Raw genomic sequence first — 7,500 nt, 5'->3', positions numbered from 1 at the left:
GGACCGACGCCGGCACCACGTCTCCCCGGCTTTCTCTGCCCCCGTGCCCCACCGGGCAAACGTCGCTTCGGGGGTTCCACACTTCGGCAGTGGCCGGCGCCAGCCACTCGTCAACTTTTTTTCTTTTCCCCGCTTTCGTTGCCGAGCCCGGGCTGGGCTCCGGCTCACGGACGAGCGAAACCCATCCAACACCGCTGAGGGTGCGCCAGCGGCCGCTCCAAACCGCCGCGCCTTTGTTCGGCCCCGCGGGTCCCCTCTCTGACCCGGGCGAAAGCCACCGAGAAGCCAGACGGACCCCTGCCCAGCCGCCTGGCGGGTGGCTTGGAGCAGCCGCTCGGCAGCGCTGCCCTGGGAGTGCTCGGCGTCGCTTGTTCCCTCATATACGGAACTGGAGGGCCGTCAGCTCCGCGAGCGCACAACCAGCCGACCTCCGCCCAGCGGCAGGTCGCAGAAATCACGCCGGCTTGTACGATGACGTAGGCGGAGGCAGAGCGCAACAGCGACCCCTTGGCGACAAGCGCGATCTCCGCGGAGAGCACGTCTACTCGCCGAGGGAGAGCACGTCTACTCGCCCAGGGAGAGCACGTCTACTCGCCCAGGGAGAGCACGTCTACTCGCCGAGGGAGAGCACGTCTACTCGCCGAGGGAGAGCACGTCTACTCGCCGAGGGAGAGCACGTCTACTCGCCCAGGGAGAGCACGTCTACTCGCCCAGGGAGAGCACGTCTACTCGCCCAGGGAGAGCACGTCTACTCGCCCAGGGAGAGCACGTCTACTCGCCCAGGGAGAGCACGTCTACTCGCCCAGGGAGAGCACGTCTACTCGCCCAGGGAGAGCACGTCTACTCGCCGAGGGAGAGCACGTCTACCCGCCGAGGGAGAGCACGTCTACTCGCCCAGGGAGAGCACGTCTACTCGCCGAGGGAGAGCACGTCTACTCGCCGAGGGAGAGCACGTCTACTCGCCGAGGGAGAGCACGTCTACTCGCCGAGGGAGAGCACGTCTACTCGCCCAGGGAGAGCACGTCTACTCGCCCAGGGAGAGCACGTCTACCTCCCGCCTGAGGGAGAGCACGGGGGGGGGGGGACAAAGACAGGCGGCAGCAGCTTCGGTGAACGTCACCCGGGAGGCGACCGGGGCTGTCCCGGGGCAGTCCCGGGAAGCCGGCGTCCGACACAGGGAACCGTCAGCTGCCGGACCGGGGCGAATCCCCGCGGCCACGGCAGGGGTGGGGGCTCGAAGACAGCCGGCAGTCGCCTCGGTGAACGTCACCCGGCCGGCGACCGCGGCCGTTCCGGGGCCGTCCCGGGAAGCCTGCGACAGGCACGGGGTCCCAGCCGCGGCCGGACCGACTCGAAGCCCCGCGGCCCCGGCACGGGGGAGGCCCAAAGACTGGCGGCAGCCGCTTCGCTGAACGTCACCCGGCCGGCGACCGGGGCCGTCCCGGGGCTGTCCCGGGATGCCGGCTTCCGGCACGGGGTCCCGGCCGCGGCCGGAGCGGCTCGAATCCCCGCGGTCCCGGCAGCAGCCGGAGCCGCTCGCCGTTCGGGCTCCCGGCACCCTACGGATCCGCCGACTCGTTCGCGGGCGGCGGGGGGAGGCAGTGAAGGAGGTGCGGGCAGAAGCGGCAGCGGAGGCGGAGGGGGGGGGGGGCTCGAAGACAGCCGGCAGCCGCTTCGGAGAACGTCACCCGGCCGGCGACCGCGGCCGTTCCGGGGCCGTCCCGGGAAGCCTGCGACAGGCACGGGGTCCCGGCCTCGGCCGGACCCGCACTGGGTGCCGCCGCCTCGGGCTCTCGGGACGGTATGGATCCGCCGACTCGTTCGCCGGCGGCGGGGGGAGGCAGTGGAGGGGGTGCGGGGAGAAGCGGCAGCGGAGGCGGAGGGGGGGGGGGGCTCGAAGACAGCCGGCAGCCGCTTCGGTGAACGTCACCCAGGAGGCGATCGGGGCCGTCCCGGGGCCGTCCCGGGATGCTGGCTTCCGCCACGGGGTCCCGGCCGCGGCCGGAGCGGCTCGAATCCCCGCGGTCCCGGCAGCAGCCGGAGCCGCTCGCCGTTCGGCTCCCGGCACCCTACGGATCCGGCGACTCGTTCGCCGGCGGCGGGGGGAGGCAGTGGAGGGGGTGCGGGCAGAAGCGGCAGCGGAGGCGGAGGGGGGGGGGGCTCGAAGACAGCCGGCAGCCGCTTCGGTGAACGTCACCCGGCCGGCGACCGGGGCCGTCCCGGGGCTGTCCGGGGATGCCGGCTTCCGGCACGGGGTCCCGGCCGCGGCCGGAGCGGCTCGAATCCCCGCGGTCCCGGCAGCAGCCGGAGCCGCTCGCCGTTCGGGCTCCCGGCACCCTACAGATCCGGCGACTCGTTCGCGGGCGGCGGGGGGAGGCAGTGGAGGGGGTGCGGGCAGAAGCGGCAGCGGAGGCGGAGGGGGGGGGGGGGGGGCTCGGAGACAGCCGTCAGCCGCTTCGGTGAACGTCACCCGGGAGGCGACCGGGACCGGCCCGGGAAGCCATCGTCCGGCCCCGGATCCCGGCCGCGGCCGGACCGGCTCGAAGCCCCGCGGCCCCGGCACGGGGGAGGCCCAAAGACTGGCGGCAGCCGCTTCGCTGAACGTCACCCGGCCGGCGACCGGGGCCGTCCCGGGGCTGTCCGGGGATGCCGGCTTCCGGCACGGGGTCCCGGCCGCGGCCGGAGCGGCTCGAATCCCCGCGGCCCCGGCAGCAGCCGGAGCCGCTCGCCGTTCGGGCTCCCGGCACCCTACAGATCCGGCGACTCGTTCGCCGGCGGCGGGGGGAGGCAGTGGAGGGGGTGCGGGCAGAAGCGGCAGCGGAGGCGGAGGGGGGGGGGGGGCTCGAAGACAGCCGGCAGCCGCTTCGGTGAACGTCACCCGGGAGGCGACCGGGACCGGCCCGGGAAGCCATCGTCCGGCCCGGGATCCCGGCCGCGGCCGGACCGGCTCGAAGCCCCGCGGCCCCGGCACGGGGGAGGCCCAAAGACTGGCGGCAGCCGCTTCGCTGAACGTCACCCGGCCGGCGACCGGGGCCGTCCCGGGGCCGTCCCGGGATGCCGGCTTCCGGCACGGGGTCCCGGCCGCGGCCGGAGCGGCTCGAATCCCCGCGGTCCCGGCAGCAGCCGGAGCCGCTCGCCGTTCGGGCTCCCGGCACCCTACGGATCCGGCGACTCGTTCGCCGGCGGCGGGGGGAGGCAGTGGAGGGGGTGCGGGCAGAAGCGGCAGCGGAGGCGGAGGGGGGGGGGGGCTCGAAGACAGCCGGCAGCCGCTTCGGTGAACGTCACCCGGCCGGCGACCGGGGCCGTCCCGGGGCTGTCCGGGGATGCCGGCTTCCGGCACGGGGTCCCGGCCGCGGCCGGAGCGGCTCGAATCCCCGCGGTCCCGGCAGCAGCCGGAGCCGCTCGCCGTTCGGGCTCCCGGCACCCTACAGATCCGGCGACTCGTTCGCCGGCGGCGGGGGGAGGCAGTGGAGGGGGTGCGGGCAGAAGCGGCAGCGGAGGCGGAGGGGGGGGGGGGCTCGAAGACAGCTGGCAGCCGCTTCGGTGAACGTCACCCGGGAGGCGACCGGGACCGGCCCGGGAAGCCATCGTCCGGCCCGGGATCCCGGCCGCGGCCGGACCGGCTCGAAGCCCCGCGGCCCCGGCACGGGGGAGGCCCAAAGACTGGCGGCAGCCGCTTCGCTGAACGTCACCCGGCCGGCGACCGGGGCCGTCCCGGGGCCGTCCCGGGATGCCGGCTTCCGGCACGGGGTCCCGGCCGCGGCCGGAGCGGCTCGAAGCCCCGCGGCCCCGGCAGCAGCCGGAGCCGCTCGCCGTTCGGGCTCCCGGCACCCTACGGATCCGGCGACTCGTTCGCCGGCGGCGGGGGGAGGCAGTGGAGGCGGTGCGGGGAGAAGCGGCAGCGGAGGCGGAGGGGGGGGCGGGGGGGGACGATAGTGGCGGGGGGCGGGGGGTGCTCGAAGGCAGCCGGCAGCCGGTTCGGTGAACATTCGCCGGGGCGGGGGGGGCGACCTGTCCGTGCCCGGGGCAGCCCCGGGAAGCCGGCAGCCAGCACGGGGTCCCGGCAGCACCTGTTCCCTGCCCTGGGACTTGCCGTGCCCGGCGGCCGGTTGCCGGGTGGGGGGAGCGATGAGAGGCGGGGCGCAGCGGCCGGGGCAGCGCCGGGCCGCAGCGGGGGGCTGGGCGGGTGGGGTAGGCGTCGAGCGGCAAGCCCTCGGCTGCAGCGAATGTTCGGCGGTGCGGGGCGGGGGGGGGACGGGACGACACGTTGGGGGCGCCGAGTCCGAGCCACCCCCGGCCCCAGGGGCGGCCGGAGGGGGAGGCCGGTGCCTGGCCCTGGGAGCTGCTGGGCGCCGGATGGCCGAGGGTGCGTCAGAAGCCGCCCGAGCGGTCGAGCAGGTCCTCCAGAAAGGCCTAGGGTGGCTTCGAGGGCCCCGGGAGCAGTCGAGGGAGGCCTCCAGGCAGGTCTGGAGTGGATGGGAGGCCTTCCAAAGCAGACAAGGGAGGCTGCCAGCGGGGCCTAGGCTGGCACTGCAGCCTGTAAATGGTTGGGGGGGGGGGGCCTCTGGTGCGGCCTGGAGTCTCTGGGTGGCGTCCAGAGAGGTGCAAAAGATCCTCTGGTGCGGCCTGTGGTGGCGGAGAAGCCTGCAGAGCGTGCGGGGGAGGCTTCTGGTGCGGCCTGGGGTGGGTCGGAAGCCTGCAGAGCGTGCGGGAGAGGCTTCTGGTGCGGCCTGGGGTGGCTGAGAAGCCTGCAGAGCGTGCGGGAGAGGCTTCTGCTGCGGCCTGGGGTGGCTGAGAAGCCTGCAGAGCGTGCGGGGGAGGCTTCTGTTGGGGCCTGGGGTGGGTCAGAAGCCTACAGAGCGTGCGGGGGGAGGCTTCTGTTGCGGCCTGGGGTGGGTCGGAAGCCTGCAGAGCATGCGGGGGAGGCTTCTGCTGCGGCCTGGGGTGGCTGAGAAGCCTGCAGAGCGTGCGGGAGAGGCTTCTGCTGCGGCCTGGGGTGGCTGAGAAGCCTGCAGAGCGTGCGGGAGAGGCTTCTGTTGGGGCCTGGGGTGGGTCGGAAGCCTGCAGAGCGTGCGGGAGAGGCTTCTGTTGGGGCCTGGGGTGGCTGAGAAGCCTGCAGAGCGTGCGGGGGAGGCTTCTGGTGCGGCCTGGGGTGGCTGAGAAGCCTGCAGAGCGTGCGGGGGAGGCTTCTGGTGCGGCCTGGGGTGGCTGAGAAGCCTGCAGAGCGTGCGGGGGAGGCTTCTGGTGCGGCCTGGGGTGGCTGAGAAGCCTGCAGAGCGTGCGGGGGAGGCTTCTGGTGCGGCCTGGGGTGGGACGGAAGCCTGCAGAGCGTGCGGGAGAGGCTTCTGCTGCGGCCTGGGGTGGGTCGGAAGCCTGCAGAGCGTGCGGGAGAGGCTTCTGTTGCGGCCTGGGGTGGGTCGGAAGCCTGCAGAGCGTGCGGGAGAGGCTTCTGCTGCGGCCTGGGGTGGGTCGGAAGCCTGCAGAGCGTGCGGGAGAGGCTTCTGCTGCGGCCTGGGGTGGCTGAGAAGCCTGCAGAGCGTGCGGGAGAGGCTTCTGGTGCGGCCTGGGGTGGCTGAGAAGCCTGCAGAGCGTGCGGGAGAGGCTTCTGCTGCGGCCTGGGGTGGCTGAGAAGCCTGCAGAGCGTGCGGGAGAGGCTTCTGCTGCGGCCTGGGGTGGCTGAGAAGCCTGCAGAGCGTGCGGGAGAGGCTTCTGCTGCGGCCTGGGGTGGCTGAGAAGCCTGCAGAGCGTGCGGGAGAGGCTTCTGGTGCGGCCTGGGGTGGCTGAGAAGCCTGCAGAGCGTGCGGGAGAGGCTTCTGGTGCGGCCTGGGGTGGCTGAGAAGCCTGCAGAGCGTGCGGGAGAGGCTTCTGCTGTGGCCTGGGGTGGGTCGGAAGCCTGCAGAGCGTGCGGGGGAGGCTTCTGGTGCGGCCTGGGGTGGGTCGGAAGCCTGCAGAGCATGCGGGGGAGGCTTCTGCTGCGGCCTGGGGTCTCTGGGTGGCCTCTAGAGAGGTGCAAAAGACCCTCTGGGTTGGGCTGGGGTGGCTCTTGGACCCCTGCCACACAGTGGGGAGAGGCCTCCGGCCCGCCACCTGTGTCCCTGTGTGCCTGAGTGCCTGTGTCCCTGTGTCCCTGTGTCCCTGTGTCCCTGTGTCCCTGTGTCCCTGAGTGCCTGAGTGCCTGAGTGCCTGTGTCCCTGTGTCCTTGTGTCCCTGTGTCCCTGTGTCCCTGAGTGCCTGAGTGCCTGTGTCCCTGTGTCCCTGTGTCCCTGAGTGCCTGAGTGCCTGAGTGCCTGTGTCCCTGTGTCCTTGTGTCCCTGTGTCCCTGTGTGCCTGAGTGCCTGTGTCCCTGTGTCCCTGTCTGTGTACCTGTGTGCGAGAGTGTCCGGCACGCCACCCAGCGGCGGCGGGCAAGCAGGTAGGCGGGTGGGCGGGCCGGCGAGGGCCAGTGTGAGTTTGGGGGGTGGGAGGGGAGGCGGCAGCTGGAAGCGTCAGAGGAGGGGGCGTGGCTCCGGCTGGCCCCGGGAGCAGGTTCCCGGGACCGGGACCGGCTGGACCCGGCGGGTGGTTGATCCCGGGGCGGGGGGCAGAGGCGGCGGGAAGCGGCAGCTGCGTGTGCGGCGGGGGGGTGGAGGGCGAACCGCGGCGGGAAGCGGATGCTTCAGAGCAGGTTACGGGGGCGGGGACGGACGACACCACCTGTCCCCGCCCCGGGACGGGCTGGACCCGGCGCCCTGGACCCGGCGCCGTGTACCCGCCGCCGCCCCCGCCGCCGCCCCCCTCCGCCACCCCGGGACCCCGACGTTTTTTGGCGCCCGCGCCTTTTTTTGCTCCCCGCCTGCCCGCGCTGCCCCGGGCCCTCCCCCGGGGCGGGGCGGGAGGGAGGGACGGACGGACGGGTAGCCGGGGATCTCCGAGCGCGCGCCACCAGACCGAGGCGGGTCCCGGCGGCGGCGGCGGCGGCGGCGGCGGCGGCAGCAAGCGACGGCGGGGGGGGCAGGCTAGGGAGAGAGGGGGAGCGGCATGCGGTAGGGCTGGGGGGTTTGTTTCGGGGGGGAGGGGTGGGGGGGGGGTGGCAGCGGTCAGCGAGAGCGGGGAGAGGGGGAGCGGCATGCGGTAGGGCTGGGGTGTTTTTGGGGTGGGGGCGTTGGGGGGATTAGCGGGCGGGCGGGCAGCCGAGCCAAGCGGCAAGCCGGGGGGCGGGCGAGGGCGGCTTTAGGGCCGGAGGAGCGGAGCGCAACCTCCCCCGTGCAGGCTCCAGCGTGGAGAGCAGCAAGTTTTTGGGGACGGGGGACGACGGACGGGAGGGGCAGCGGCGAGAGGCTAGCTGCGGCAAGGGGCACCGGCACGGCCGCCCTAACAGCGCCGCCTCGGTCGCAGGGGTTAGAGAGCAGCCGGGCAGCCCGGGAGGGAAGCGGCAGCCCGCGAAGGGGGGAAGGGGGGGCTCCGCGCAAACCGCTAACGGGAGCCGGGGGGTGTGGGGAGCTGGGGGTGGCAGCAGCGGCA

The sequence above is a fragment of the Melanerpes formicivorus genome, unplaced genomic scaffold, assembly GCF_026170545.1.
Source record: "Melanerpes formicivorus ecotype bairdi unplaced genomic scaffold, bMelFor1.0.p_v2 SCAF_184, whole genome shotgun sequence".
Classification (NCBI taxonomy): Eukaryota; Metazoa; Chordata; class Aves; order Piciformes; family Picidae; genus Melanerpes; species Melanerpes formicivorus.
Note: the sequence above shows the minus strand (reverse complement) of the source record.